The 16537-nt window shown below is 32.3% G+C and overlaps 1 pseudogene; it reads left to right on the top strand.

Annotated features, from left to right (window-relative positions):
• The first annotated feature begins 9613 nt into the window (after positions 1 to 9613).
• Positions 9614 to 16454, top strand: LOC110040887 (uncharacterized; annotated as a pseudogene).
• Positions 16455 to 16537: the final 83 nt, after the last annotated feature.

Below are 16537 nucleotides of genomic sequence, written 5' to 3'. Positions count from 1 at the left end.
GTTTTTTGCCCAAACTAAAACAAATAAACGAAAAACATATATCAACTTCCGTTTTATCGTTTTCTGTTTTTTGCCCAAACTAAAACAAATAAACGAAAAACAAATACAAACTTCCGTTTTATCGTTTTTTGTTTTTTGCCCAAACTTAAACAAATAAACGAAAAACAAAAATCAACTTCCGTTTTATCGTTTTCTGTTTTTTGCCCAAACTAAAACAAATAAACGAAAAACAAATACAAACTTCCGTTTTATCGTTTTTTGTTTTTTGCCCAAACTTAAACAAATAAACGAAAAACAAAAATCAACTTCCGTTTTATCGTTTTCTGTTTTTTGCCCAAACTGAAACAAATAAACGAAAAACAAAAATCAACTTCTGTTTTATCGTTTTTCGTTTTTTGCCCAAACTGAAACAAATAAACGAAAAACAAAAATCAACTTCTGTTTTATCGTTTTTTGTTTTTTGCCCAAACTTAAACAAATAAACGAAAAACAAAAATCAACTTCCGTTTAATCGTTTTCTGTTGTTTGCCCAAACTGAAACAAATAAACGAAAAACAAAAATCAACTTCCGTTTTATCGTTTTCTGTTTTTTGCCCAAACTGAAACAAATAAACGAAAAACAAATATCAACTTCCACGTTATCGTTTTCTGTTTTTTGCCCAAACTAAAACAAATAAACGAAAAACAAATATCAACTTCCGTTTTATCGTTTTTTGTTTTTTGCCCAAACTAAAACAAATAAACGAAAAACAAAAATCAACTTCCGTTTTATCGTTTTTTGTTTTTTGCCCAAACTAAAACAAATAAACGAAAAACATATATCAACTTCCGTTTTATCGTTTTCTGTTTTTTGCCCAAACTGAAACAAATAAACGAAAAACATATATCAACTTCCGTGTTATCGTTTTCTGTTTTTTGCCCCAACTAAAACAAATAAACAAAAAAACAAATATCAACTTCCGTTTTATCGTTTTTTGTTTTTGCCCAAACTGAAACAAATCAACGAAAAACAAAAATCAACTTCCGTTTTATCGTTTTTCGTTTTTTGCCCAAACTGAAACAAATAAACGAAAAACAAAAATCAACTTCCGTTTTATCGTTTTTCGTTTTTTGCCCAAACTGAAACAAATAAACGAAAAACAAAAATCAACTTCCGTTTTATCGTTTTTTGTTTTTTGCCCAAACTAAAACAAATAAACGAAAAACATATATCAACTTCCGTTTTATCGTTTTCTGTTTTTTGCCCAAACTGAAACAAATAAACGAAAAACAAAACCAACTTCCGTTTTATCGTTTTCTGTTTTTTGCCCAAACTAAAACAAATAAACGAAAAACAAAAATCAACTTCGGTTTAATCGTTTTTTGTTTTTTGCCTAAACTAAAGCAAATAAACGAAAAACAAAAATCAGCTTCCGTTTTATCGTTTTCTGTTTTTTGCCGAAACTAAAACAAATAAACGAAAAACAAAAATCAACTTCCGTTTTATCGTTTTGTGTTTTTTTCCCAAAATTAAAACAAATAAACGAAAAACAAAAATCAACTTTCGTTTTATCGTTTTTTGTTTTTTGCCCAAACTGAAACAAATAAACGAAAAACAAAAATCAACTTCCGTTTTATCGTTTTCTGTTTTTTGCCCAAACTAAAACAAATAAACGAAAAACAAATACAAACTTCCGTTTTATCGTTTTTTGTTTTTTGCCCAAACTTAAACAAATAAACGAAAAACAAAAATCAACTTCCGTTTTATCGTTTTCTGTTGTTTGCCCAAACTGAAACAAATAAACGAAAAACAAAAATCAACTTCCGTTTTATCGTTTTCTGTTTTTTGCCCAAACTAAAACAAATAAACGAAAAACAAATACAAACTTCCGTTTTATCGTTTTTTGTTTTTTGCCCAAACTTAAACAAATAAACGAAAAACAAAAATCAACTTCCGTTTTATCGTTTTTTGTTTTTTGCCCAAACTGAAACAAATAAACGAAAAACAAAAATCAACTTCCGTTTTATCGTTTTTTGTTTTTTGCCCAAACTGAAACAAATAAACGAAAAACAAAAATCAACTTCTGTTTTATCGTTTTTTGTTTTTTGCCCAAACTAAAACAAATAAACGAAAAACAAATACAAACTTCCGTTTTATCGTTTTTTGTTTTTTGCCCAAACTTAAACAAATAAACGAAAAACAAAAATCAACTTCCGTTTTATCGTTTTCTGTTGTTTGCCCAAACTGAAACAAATAAACGAAAAACAAAAATCAACTTCCGTTTTATCGTTTTCTGTTTTTTGCCCAAACTGAAACAAATAAACGAAAAACAAATATCAACTTCCATGTTATCGTTTTCTGTTTTTTGTCCAAACTAAAACAAATAAACGAAAAACAAATATCAACTTCCGTTTTATCGTTTTTTGTTTTTTGCCCAAACTAAAACAAATAAACGAAAAACAAAAATCAACTTCCGTTTTATCGTTTTTTGTTTTTTGCCCAAACTAAAACAAATAAACGAAAAACATATATCAACTTCCGTTTTATCGTTTTCTGTTTTTTGCCCAAACTGAAACAAATAAACGAAAAACATATATCAACTTCCGTGTTATCGTTTTCTGTTTTTTGCCCAAACTAAAACAAATAAACGAAAAACAAATATCAACTTCCGTTTTATCGTTTTTTGTTTTTGCCCAAACTGAAAGAAATAAACGAAAAACAAAAATCAACTTCCGTTTTATCGTTTTGTGTTTTTTGCCCAAACTGAAACAAATAAACGAAAAACAAAAATCAACTTCCGTTTTATCGTTTTTTGTTTTTTGCCCAAACTGAAACAAATAAACGAAAAACAAAAATCAACTTCCGTTTTATCGTTTTCTGTTTTTTGCCCAAACTGAAACAAATAAACGAAAAACATATATGAACTTCCGTTTTATCGTTTTTTGTTTTTTGCCCAAACTAAAACAAATAAACGAAAAACAAAACCAACTTCCGTTTTATCGTTTTCTGTTTTTTGCCCAAACTGAAACAAATAAACGAAAAACAAAACCAACTTCCGTTTTATCGTTTTCTGTTTTTTGCCCAAACTAAAACAAATAAACGAAAAACAAAAATCAACTTCGGTTTAATCGTTTTTTGTTTTTTGCCGAAACTAAAGCAAATAAACGAAAAACAAAAATCAACTTCCGTTTTATCGTTTTTTGTTTTCGCCCAAACTGAAACAAATAAACGAAAAACAAAAATCAACTTCCGTTTTATCGTTTTTCGTTTTCTGCCGAAACTGAAGCAAATAAACGAAAAACAAAAATCAACTTCCGTTTTATCGTTTTTCGTTTTTTGCCCAAACTTAAACAAATAAACGAAAAACAAAAATCAACTTCCGTTTTATCGTTTTTTGTTTTTTGCCCAAACTAAAACAAATAAACGAAAAACAAATATCAACTTCCGTTTTATCGTTTTCTGTTTTTTGCCCAAACTGAAACAAATAAACGAAAAACAAAACCAACTTCCGTTTTATCGTTTTCTGTTTTTTGCCCAAACTAAAACAAATAAACGAAAAACAAAAATCAACTTCGGTTTAATCGTTTTTTGTTTTTTGCCTAAACTAAAGCAAATAAACGAAAAACAAAAATCAGCTTCCGTTTTATCGTTTTCTGTTTTTTGCCGAAACTAAAACAAATAAACGAAAAACAAAAATCAACTTCCGTTTTATCGTTTTGTGTTTTTTTCCCAAAATTAAAACAAATAAACGAAAAACAAAAATCAACTTTCGTTTTATCGTTTTTTGTTTTTTGCCCAAACTTAAACAAATAAACGAAAAACAAAAATCAACTTCCGTTTTATCGTTTTCTGTTGTTTGCCCAAACTGAAACAAATAAACGAAAAACAAAAATCAACTTCCGTTTTATCGTTTTCTGTTTTTTGCCCAAACTGAAACAAATAAACGAAAAACAAATATCAACTTCCATGTTATCGTTTTCTGTTTTTTGCCCAAACTAAAACAAATAAACGAAAAACAAATATCAACTTCCGTTTTATCGTTTTTTGTTTTTTGCCCAAACTAAAACAAATAAACGAAAAACAAAAATCAACTTCCGTTTTATCGTTTTTTGTTTTTTGCCCAAACTAAAACAAATAAACGAAAAACATATATCAACTTCCGTTTTATCGTTTTTTGTTTTTTGCCCAAACTAAAACAAATAAACGAAAAACAAATATCAACTTCCGTTTTATCGTTTTCTGTTTTTTGCCCAAACTGAAACAAATAAACGAAAAACAAAACCAACTTCCGTTTTATCGTTTTCTGTTTTTTGCCCAAACTAAAACAAATAAACGAAAAACAAAAATCAACTTCGGTTTAATCGTTTTTTGTTTTTTGCCTAAACTAAAGCAAATAAACGAAAAACAAAAATCAGCTTCCGTTTTATCGTTTTCTGTTTTTTGCCGAAACTAAAACAAATAAACGAAAAACAAAAATCAACTTCCGTTTTATCGTTTTGTGTTTTTTTCCCAAAATTAAAACAAATAAACGAAAAACAAAAATCAACTTTCGTTTTATCGTTTTTTGTTTTTTGCCCAAACTTAAACAAATAAACGAAAAACAAAAATCAACTTCCGTTTTATCGTTTTCTGTTGTTTGCCCAAACTTAAACAAATAAACGAAAAACAAAAATCAACTTCCGTTTTATCGTTTTCTGTTTTTTGCCCAAACTAAAACAAATAAACGAAAAACAAATACAAACTTCCGTTTTATCGTTTTTTGTTTTTTGCCCAAACTTAAACAAATAAACGAAAAACAAAAATCAACTTCCGTTTTATCGTTTTCTGTTTTTTGCCTAAACTTAAACAAATAAACGAAAAACAAAAATCAACTTCCGTTTTATCGTTTTCTGTTTTTTGCCCAAACTAAAACAAATAAACGAAAAACAAATACAAACTTCCGTTTTATCGTTTTTTGTTTTTTGCCCAAACTTAAACAAATAAACGAAAAACAAAAATCAACTTCCGTTTTATCGTTTTTTGTTTTTTGCCCAAACTGAAACAAATAAACGAAAAACAAAAATCAACTTCTGTTTTATCGTTTTTTGTTTTTTGCCCAAACTAAAACAAATAAACGAAAAACAAATACAAACTTCCGTTTTATCGTTTTTTGTTTTTTGCCCAAACTTAAACAAATAAACGAAAAACAAAAATCAACTTCCGTTTTATCGTTTTCTGTTGTTTGCCCAAACTGAAACAAATAAACGAAAAACAAAAATCAACTTCCGTTTTATCGTTTTCTGTTTTTTGCCCAAACTGAAACAAATAAACGAAAAACAAATATCAACTTCCATGTTATCGTTTTCTGTTTTTTGTCCAAACTAAAACAAATAAACGAAAAACAAATATCAACTTCCGTTTTATCGTTTTTTGTTTTTTGCCCAAACTAAAACAAATAAACGAAAAACAAAAATCAACTTCCGTTTTATCGTTTTTTGTTTTTTGCCCAAACTAAAACAAATAAACGAAAAACATATATCAACTTCCGTTTTATCGTTTTCTGTTTTTTGCCCAAACTGAAACAAATAAACGAAAAACAAATATCAACTTCCGTTTTATCGTTTTTTGTTTTTGCCCAAACTGAAAGAAATAAACGAAAAACAAAAATCAACTTCCGTTTTATCGTTTTTCGTTTTTTGCCCAAACTGAAACAAATAAACGAAAAACAAAAATCAACTTCCGTTTTATCGTTTTTCGTTTTTTGCCCAAACTGAAACAAATAAACGAAAAACAAAAATCAACTTCCGTTTTATCGTTTTCTGTTTTTTGCCCAAACTGAAACAAATAAACGAAAAACATATATCAACTTCCGTTTTATCGTTTTTTGTTTTTTGCCCAAACTAAAACAAATAAACGAAAAACAAAACCAACTTCCGTTTTATCGTTTTCTGTTTTTTGCCCAAACTGAAACAAATAAACGAAAAACAAAACCAACTTCCGTTTTATCGTTTTCTGTTTTTTGCCCAAACTAAAACAAATAAACGAAAAACAAAAATCAACTTCGGTTTAATCGTTTTTTGTTTTTTGCCGAAACTAAAGCAAATAAACGAAAAACAAAAATCAACTTCCGTTTTATCGTTTTTTGTTTTCGCCCAAACTGAAACAAATAAACGAAAAACAAAAATCAACTTCCGTTTTATCGTTTTTCGTTTTCTGCCGAAACTGAAGCAAATAAACGAAAAACAAAAATCAACTTCCGTTTTATCGTTTTTCGTTTTTTGCCCAAACTGAAACAAATAAACGAAAAACAAAAATCAACTTCCGTTTTATCGTTTTTTGTTTTTTGCCCAAACTAAAACAAATAAACGAAAAACAAATATCAACTTCCGTTTTATCGTTTTCTGTTTTTTGCCCAAACTGAAACAAATAAACGAAAAACAAAACCAACTTCCGTTTTATCGTTTTCTGTTTTTTGCCCAAACTAAAACAAATAAACGAAAAACAAAAATCAACTTCGGTTTAATCGTTTTTTGTTTTTTGCCTAAACTAAAGCAAATAAACGAAAAACAAAAATCAGCTTCCGTTTTATCGTTTTCTGTTTTTTGCCGAAACTAAAACAAATAAACGAAAAACAAAAATCAACTTCCGTTTTATCGTTTTGTGTTTTTTTCCCAAAATTAAAACAAATAAACGAAAAACAAAAATCAACTTTCGTTTTATCGTTTTTTGTTTTTTGCCCAAACTTAAACAAATAAACGAAAAACAAAAATCAACTTCCGTTTTATCGTTTTCTGTTGTTTGCCCAAACTGAAACAAATAAACGAAAAACAAAAATCAACTTCCGTTTTATCGTTTTCTGTTTTTTGCCCAAACTGAAACAAATAAACGAAAAACAAATATCAACTTCCATGTTATCGTTTTCTGTTTTTTGCCCAAACTAAAACAAATAAACGAAAAACAAATATCAACTTCCGTTTTATCGTTTTTTGTTTTTTGCCCAAACTAAAACAAATAAACGAAAAACAAAAATCAACTTCCGTTTTATCGTTTTTTGTTTTTTGCCCAAACTAAAACAAATAAACGAAAAACATATATCAACTTCCGTTTTATCGTTTTTTGTTTTTTGCCCAAACTAAAACAAATAAACGAAAAACAAATATCAACTTCCGTTTTATCGTTTTCTGTTTTTTGCCCAAACTGAAACAAATAAACGAAAAACAAAACCAACTTCCGTTTTATCGTTTTCTGTTTTTTGCCCAAACTAAAACAAATAAACGAAAAACAAAAATCAACTTCGGTTTAATCGTTTTTTGTTTTTTGCCTAAACTAAAGCAAATAAACGAAAAACAAAAATCAGCTTCCGTTTTATCGTTTTCTGTTTTTTGCCGAAACTAAAACAAATAAACGAAAAACAAAAATCAACTTCCGTTTTATCGTTTTGTGTTTTTTTCCCAAAATTAAAACAAATAAACGAAAAACAAAAATCAACTTTCGTTTTATCGTTTTTTGTTTTTTGCCCAAACTTAAACAAATAAACGAAAAACAAAAATCAACTTCCGTTTTATCGTTTTCTGTTGTTTGCCCAAACTGAAACAAATAAACGAAAAACAAAAATCAACTTCCGTTTTATCGTTTTCTGTTTTTTGCCCAAACTGAAACAAATAAACGAAAAACAAATATCAACTTCCCTGTTATCGTTTTCTGTTTTTTGCCCAAACTAAAACAAATAAACGAAAAACAAATATCAACTTCCGTTTTATCGTTTTCTGTTTTTTGCCCAAACTAAAACAAATAAACGAAAAACAAATACAAACTTCCGTTTTATCGTTTTTTGTTTTTTGCCCAAACTTAAACAAATAAACGAAAAACAAAAATCAACTTCCGTTTTATCGTTTTCTGTTTTTTGCCCAAACTAAAACAAATAAACGAAAAACAAATACAAACTTCCGTTTTATCGTTTTTTGTTTTTTGCCCAAACTTAAACAAATAAACGAAAAACAAAAATCAACTTCCGTTTTATCGTTTTCTGTTTTTTGCCCAAACTAAAACAAATAAACGAAAAACAAATACAAACTTCCGTTTTATCGTTTTTTGTTTTTTGCCCAAACTTAAACAAATAAACGAAAAACAAAAATCAACTTCCGTTTTATCGTTTTCTGTTTTTTGCCCAAACTGAAACAAATAAACGAAAAACAAAAATCAACTTCTGTTTTATCGTTTTTCGTTTTTTGCCCAAACTGAAACAAATAAACGAAAAACAAAAATCAACTTCCGTTTTATCGTTTTTTGTTTTTTGCCCAAACTGAAACAAATAAACGAAAAACATATATCAACTTCCGTTTTATCGTTTTTTGTTTTTTGCCCAAACTGAAACAAATAAACGAAAAACAAAAATGAACTTCTGTTTTATCGTTTTTTGTTTTTTGCCCAAACTGAAACAAATAAACGAAAAACATATATCAACTTCCGTTTTATCGTTTTTTGTTTTTTGCCCAAACTAAAACAAATAAACGAAAAACAAATATCAACTTCCGTTTTATCGTTTTCTGTTTTTTGCCCAAACTGAAACAAATAAACGAAAAACAAAACCAACTTCCGTTTTATCGTTTTTTGTTTTTTGCCCAAACTAAAACAAATAAACGAAAAACAAAAATCAACTTCCGTTTTATCGTTTTTTGTTTTTTGCCCAAACTGAAACAAATAAACGAAAAACATATATCAACTTCCGTTTTATCGTTTTTTGTTTTTTGCCCAAACTAAAACAAATAAACGAAAAACAAATATCAACTTCCGTTTTATCGTTTTTTGTTTTTTGCCCAAACTAAAACAAATAAACGAAAAACAAAAATCAACTTCCGTTTTATCGTTTTTCGTTTTTTGCCCAAACTGAAACAAATAAACGAAAAACAAATATCAACTTCCGTTTTATCGTTTTGTGTTTTTTTCCCAAAATTAAAACAAATAAACGAAAAACAAAAATCAACTTTCGTTTTATCGTTTTTTGTTTTTTGCCCAAACTTAAACAAATAAACGAAAAACAAATATCAACTTCCGTTTTATCGTTTTTTGTTTTTTGCCCAAACTTAAACAAATAAACGAAAAACAAATATCAACTTCCGTTTTATCGTTTTTTGTTTTTTGCCCAAACTGAAACAAATAAACGAAAAACAAAAATCAACTTCCGTTTTATCGTTTTCTGTTTTTTGCCCAAACTAAAAGAAATAAACGAAAAACAAATATCAACTTCCGTTTTATCGTTTTCTGTTTTTTGCCCAGACTAAAAGAAATAAACGAAAAACAAATATCAACTTCCGTTTTATCGTTTTCTGTTTTTTGCCCAAACTGAAACAAATAAACGAAAAACAAAAATCAACTTCCGTTTTATCGTTTTTTGTTTTTTGCCCAAACTGAAATAAATAAACGAAAAACAAAAATCAACTTCCGTTTTATCGTTTTTTGTTTTTTGCCCAAACTAAAAGAAATAAACGAAAAACAAATATCAAGTTCCGTTTTATCGTTTTGTGTTTTTTGCCCAAACTAAAACAAATAAACGAAAAACAAAAATCAACTTCCGTTTTATCGCTTTCTGTATTTTTGTCTAAACTAAACCAAATAAACGAAAACAAAAAACGATAGCGAAAATCTACTTCCGTTATGTCACTTTTCCTTTTAGGGGCATGGGGTAAGAAGGGTCGAGTGGTAGGCTAAGGCCTATCCTTGGACCCATCCGTAAGAGGTGCCGGGGAAGTTGCAGGAAGTTTTGTAACGTGTGACTGGTCAGCAGCTTTAAGCACTGAATATATGCGTGTGTTATCATTTTGGTGGGAATTTTCGATCAAGAATGGCGATGGAGAGTCTCGGTGTCGATAGGTATCTTCGTAAACTTGTGGAAAATGACAAGAAAAGCCACAAGGAAGTAAGCGTCCTACTGCGACAGGCTTACCCTGGAGTTGATGGATTATCGGAGAGAAGTGAAGAAGATTTTGCGCGCAACACAGCATTCGCAGTCAAGAAAGAAGCTTATCGACAGCAGACCTTGATGCTGTTGTCTCTTCAGCTGTTGCCGAGGTAAATATCTGTGCTGTATCTAGTGCATTTTTCCGTAGGGTAAAACACCCAGAAGCAATTTCCGCAATTTTCACAATTAGAGATATAATAATTTACACTCGCGCTGAGAAAAAACCGCCGAGCCTTGCTGAGGGCCGTACACGCTGAGTGAAGCTTATACAAAATGCGAACGTTGATTTTTGTTCTTACCAAATTTTGCCTAGCCGCAACAATCCTCAAAGGCTCCATCGTCCCGCCTCGGAGCAGGACAAATTTTTATTAAGCGTCAACAATCACTTTTTTTAAATTTGCACGCCGTAGTTTGAAAGAAACTGTTAGTCAAATAGATTTGGTCTTGCTTTTCAAAGAGTAAATCAAGGCAGAAGCCCACTAGTAAAATATTTCATTTTTACGCGATAATCAAGCTGTCAACATGGAGGACAGACAGCGTTCTATCCAAGAATATTCTTTCCTTACCGGAGAATTCGTTTTCAACGTGATTTACACTTTTTGGTTGTTCAAAAATTTGTTCTTTTTAAGTGCGCACACGATTATCAAATTGAAAATTTAGCGAAGACAAAATTTGCATAGAATTTTGGCACTGGCGCCAAACAAATTTTGTCAGCCTAATGCGTACGGGCCCTAAGTGATTTTTCTGCGCGCAAAACTTAAGTAAGATTAAATAGGGAAGGCATTTCCAGTCTATGTAGTACAGCGATAGTAAATGACCCCATGAGATCATAACCGTGCGACTGTTAATTTGAATTTTGGTGCTTTTGTTTTTCAAAGTAATAAAAACAGAAGCTTCCATCTCTAACGAAGAAATAGTAGTGGATTTACACTGAACTGTTTAAGGTCATTTCCCAGTATTGCATTGGGCATCCCTACTGCGCACGATTTTCTCGTTATTAGTCCGCGCACATCAGCACGTGTGCGTACAAAACGAAAGAGATTTCCCTCAAACTAAGTTGGATAGCGAAATAAATGCTCCTTTTCTCTTAAACGAGCACGGTGACCCCCAATTTTTATTTCATAATTTCAATGAAAACAATATTCTCAATAACTGAGAAAAAATTAGCAGAAATCTATGGCTACTTTTTTGGCAAATGAAATAAATTGTACAGGGGGAGACAAAACGGCCCCAACAGCGCATGTCCAAATTATGTTCCTTTAAAAGATAAGAAAATGCAGGGTATTTGAAGATATTTTTTCTGGGACGTAGATGAATAAACAATCAAAGAAAGTCAAATTCTGTGTGATATAACACGTTACGTTGAAAAATAATCGAGCTTATTTGCTGCGCACGGAGATTACCAAAAGTCACCTAAATAGCCGTATTTGTCAGCATTGTGGCGTGAAAACAAGCACGGTGACCCCCTCGTTTTTAATATCGTCTTGTCCTGTAACAACAGCATACCAAGTCTCATCGGAAATCTATGTCGGGTTCTTTTACTGGGGAATCACCTTAACTCACTGACGCAGTTTCAGTGGACTCCTTAAATATAAGCGGCTTGTAATGTTTGTCTAGCTATTACCTTGACAAACTTTCATCACGTTTCGCACAAGGTTGGTTCTACGTATGGAAGAAAGATGATGACAGGCCATCTCAGACATTCAAGAGGTTTGTGGGTAGGAGTAAACAGAGTGGGACAACCACTCAAAAGATTCAACCCTCAGTATCATCGTGAGCGACAGACATCAACCACGCGGCCTTTCAATCCAGTTGCGTATTACGCAGAGTATTTTGGTCATAAACTCCACCTTGATCAAAACGAGAAACTAATTCGCTACGGTGTAACAGAAGTTATTGCTGTTGATGGCTATAGCTCATTCATTACGGTTAAGTCCGTCATGCCATTAAAAAACAACCTTGTTATTTACCAGGAAGTGTTTAGGTAAGTCCTTGATGACGATGACGAATGAATCTAAGGTGGCTTCTTGCCACCTTAAGAGGGACAGTCTCATCCCCAGCTATGTTGCTGAGTTAATCTGTCGTACAATAATAACTGTAATTGCAATAATAACAATTAGTAGAATTCTACTAGTGTACTTATGCAAATGCTGCAATCTGATTGGCTGAGTTACTCGTATACTAGCAGCCATTAGAGTGCAGGGGCTGTCGCTCGTCCACAAAATACGACGTTTTTATCGTTTTCCGAGGTTTGGGAAGAAACATTCGATGTGAATGGATAATTAAATACCTGAGAAGACTAAAAGAAGGACATCAGCGGTTTCTTGACTTTAAAAACTTGAAATTAATGAAAAAACGGGTGCGTGCGCGTAAACAACTGCAAATTTACCAAGGACAATTCAATGCGTGCGATTTTGTCAAAGCGTAAAGTTCAGTAATGTGTAGAAAAATAAAAAGAAACCGTTATTTGCGTTTATTTTAGTTAGAATTCTACTAAAACAATTAGATTATTTGCTCTCGATTTCTATGAGGCGATAGTTGATGAGGCCGAAGGCCTCATCAAATATCACGTCATAGAAATCTCGATCTCATAATCTAATTGTTAATTAGTATATACCACACGAGTGAATAATACTTTTCGCGCACGCTGATTGGCTAGCTCGGAGGTGATTAGCCAAGTACTATTCACCTCCGAGCGCGCGAATTTTTTCGTCCGACCATTTGTCGGTATATTGTTACAAATAAAGTTACTCTTTGGTCCGCTAGTTTTTCAGCTTGTGTGATATATGCTAAAACAATTATTCATCTCAGTGTCGGTGAATAATTGTTATATATAATAGTAATAATGTTGAGGAAGACATTTTCTAAATGCTCTTTCTCTTTTGTTCTAGAGAAACATTACTACATTACGGTCTCTGGGATCAAGTTAGAGTAGATCATGCAGGAAATGTTAAAATTGCATCGAAACAACAATACAAGGTAGCCCTATGTACAGACACAGTCAAAACAAGTAAGTAATAGCGAAAGTAAGTGAAGGTCTTTACGGTGGTGCCAATTAGCATGCGCGCAAATTTCTCTTCTTATAGAACCATGCGGTAGAACGATTGTGGGTGGAAATGAACTGTCGCACTAACTATCCTGTGAAGCGTGCACTATAGTCCAGATGGAAAATGAAGGAGTTATCGATATGGAGGATGAAGCGACCAAATACTGTGTCTCTTGGGTAACGAGGCAAGTTGTAGAAGTGGGAATGGAGTATGCTGTTAGCTCTTGGAACTCTCACCCAGTTCCAGGTAACCGGCTTCTCCTTCAAATCATCCGTTCCTGCTAATTGATAATGACAATTAAAAAGACAGACGATATTTTACCCGCGATTTGATTAATTGTTTATTATTGTTTGTGAGTACTCACTTATGGTACGATGAGCAGAACGATCATTTGGAAGTTATTTTTTAAGTTAACTTCTCAGTTCCAAAACCCAAACTAACGAGCAGTTTAAAGTCACATATGATGTCTTTCGCCTTTGACCGTACTTGAAAAAAGGGGAAAGTACCCTTCATTAATTTTATGACGAGGCCAATATCTGAAATTTTGTCATTTGTTATGCAGGCAAAGGTGTTCCACTGGGAAGACGATGGACAAAAAACAGGGCGGTGGCCATTAACCGAAACATTGTACCAACGGTGCAAGTAGCTGTTCAAATGTACAGTGGGACTTTGACTACAGAACAAACGTTTGGAAACGGAAAGATATCAGAAAAACAGCATTTAAGAACCAGTACTATTTCCCACGTTTTGATGTAATTTTTCAAGCAATCGCTAATAGATTGTTTTTTAATGCAGTTTCCCTTTTCCAAGGGAAACTGCGTGGTTTTCGACAACTCGTCTCACACACCACGCTTTTCAGTTGCCGATAACAAATATTTGTCGAGAACTGAATGTCTAGTCTGTGGAGGGTGACTTTTACTCTTAGCCGGGTTAGCGAAAGTCTCCTATCGGAGTGTTCTCTGTGAAAACAAACACCTGCCTGCGACTTAAGCAGGTTCAAAACCAATCAATCAATTAACTAATTCGGCTTCCCGGCATTAAATACAAAAACTAGGTGACATTTTTATTTATTATCATAGTAATTATTAGCAAAACGTTTTATATGTTTGCTCACCAAACGTGTTTAGAGTGTCTTTTTTGGTTTGTTGTTATCTTTGCATTTGTTTCAGTGTGTGGTTTGGTCTGTTAAATTTTGCACCTCCTCTCGATCTAAGAATATTTTGAGACACGGGGAAGAGTCACTGCTCAAAACATAAAAAACAAATCTTCATAAAATAGAGATGCGCACTGCTATTTATACTCAGCCGCGAAGGAAAACAAAACTCTCAACCTCGGCATTTGCAAGGTTAAAAAATTGAAAACCGAACGAAAAGCGATATATTCCTTTTCCTATGTAAATAGTAGATACACTTGACAATGCTATGGTGATAAATGTTCCTATATTATTGCCACTTCAAATGCTGTATTACACTTAATCTTACCTTAAACACTGCCGAAATACGATCTGCTGTCAAGTCATCTTCATTAAAGTTGACTCCCTGCTGTCCGCGCCAAAGGACGAACGTTCTGTCCACCATTACGTGATCAAAGCACCACCAAGATGCATACACAGCACCCTACTCTATACGTCTATACCCTGTACGTCTAGTCCTAACACTTTTGATAAGAAAAAGCAGTATCAACACCGACTGACGGTTCACCACTTTTGTTCATCACGATGTCCAAGTGTCGCGCTCAAAGCTTCGCGTAGTGCTGTACAAACGCATGGCTTTAGGCAATCAACAACAGCGACTTAAGAGCTGAAAATAAGTGGGCTTATCACTGGTCAAGAGTTCCCGCTAAAATTGTAAATGAGCCTCACACCTCCAATCTACAGGACTTCCCCTACTCTGCCCCTAAAATTTCCCATAAGGACATGTACCCCCAAAGGCACTTAAATAAAACAGAAAACGATAAAAACGGAAGTCAATTTTCTTTTGTTTATTTGTTTTATTTTGGACAAAAACAGAAAAAAAACCCCGATAAAACGGAAGTTGATTTTTGTTTTTCGTTTATTTGTCAGTTTTAGTTTGGGCAAAAAGAAAAATAAAAAAATAAAAGGAAAGTCGATTTTTATTTTGCGTTTATTTGCTTTAGTTTAGGCAAAGAACAAAAAACGATTAAACGGAGGTTGATTTTTGCTTTTTCGCTTATTTGTTTTAGTTTGGGCAAAAAAACAGAAAACGATAAAACGGAAGTTGATTTTTGTTTTTTCGTTTATTTGGTCTAGTTTGGGCAAAAAACAGAAAACGATAAAACAGAAGTTGATTTTGTTTTTCGCTTGTTGTTATAGTGCAGAAGTAAAGTAATGATTATTTATTAAATTTTGGCAATTTTTGTAGACTGTGACGTTTTTCTTATTTACATTAATAGGCAAAGTGGTTTTGATTTAAAACATAGTAAAACGATATGTGTTTCAGGTAAAACAAGGTTCTGTATTGGTAGAATCTGAAATTAGACACTACATTGGCTTTTACTGTTGTTGAATATAGATTATAAAATTTAAAATAATGAGTGGACGAACCGTGCACGGACCATTTACCGTAAGGTATGTTTGAATGTTTAAATGAACGGTACCGAATGCATTTTAAAAATGAAGGAGAGGGATTGAAATTGATCAAGAACTGTAAAAAAAGTGAATAACATGAATAAAAATGACGCGTTGTGTGTATTTCACGCGAGCTCCATAAGAACAAAGAAAATGCAAACCTTTTTCAGAGAAAAGCGTGGAAAGGGTGTTGTCATTAAAACTCGTGACGTATTTATTAGCTGATTGGTCTAATCTTATTTTCCATATTCATGATGACTATTGCTGACATACATGAGGTGTTTGTTTGTCATTTTGGGATGGTTGTTGTCGGAGTTAGACGTGCACTGTTCCCTTCTACAAGAGAACCAAATTTTCACTTAGAAGAAGAAATGGCGACCACTTTTGGGGAAGGATAGTCGGTTGAAACCCATTTCTGTCAAGGGTTAGTATCAATTTCTTTGTAGTCTACCTTTACCGCAAGTAATATTTCAACCAAAAATACCGGTTCCAAGTCCTACCACGTGCGCTTGTCGGACTCAGTTTTCGTTTCGTGTCGAACTTCAAAACAACTTCATGGCTTTAGTAATGGAGTGAAACGTACACCGGAAGCTAGTTCAGGAAACATACAAAACGCTTAAGTTCGTAGCGGTTATTTTTACGAGAGATAAGTTTTCTTCACGAAAGTGGCATTTCTTTGTCAAACTTTGTCCTGTATTAGTCAACGCGTGCTCGTGTTTTTCAGTTCACTTTGAATTCGTTTACTCCCCGTTTACTCTGTTCAGTTTCCACACGTGGGTCTGTTCCTTACCCAAGTTCTATGTTCTATTTTCAGGGTTTGTCAGCAAGACAGGAGGAGATCAAAAGGATCCGAACAGGGAGGATGAAGACAAAGTTGAGAATATCATTTTAGAATTTGGTTAAATTGAAATCTTTACGACGAGAAATGGCAGTCTTGCAATTAGATAGTTATATTCGAGCTCAAAACTTCGTAGTTTAAAATCAGT

The sequence above is a fragment of the Orbicella faveolata genome, unplaced genomic scaffold (genome assembly GCF_042242905.1).
Source record: "Orbicella faveolata isolate gen_17 unplaced genomic scaffold, um_ofav_v1 contig_2, whole genome shotgun sequence".
NCBI classification, from domain to species: domain Eukaryota; kingdom Metazoa; phylum Cnidaria; class Anthozoa; order Scleractinia; family Merulinidae; genus Orbicella; species Orbicella faveolata.
The sequence above is the reverse complement of the archived record's forward strand: the minus strand, read 5'-3'. Positions and strand labels throughout refer to the sequence as shown.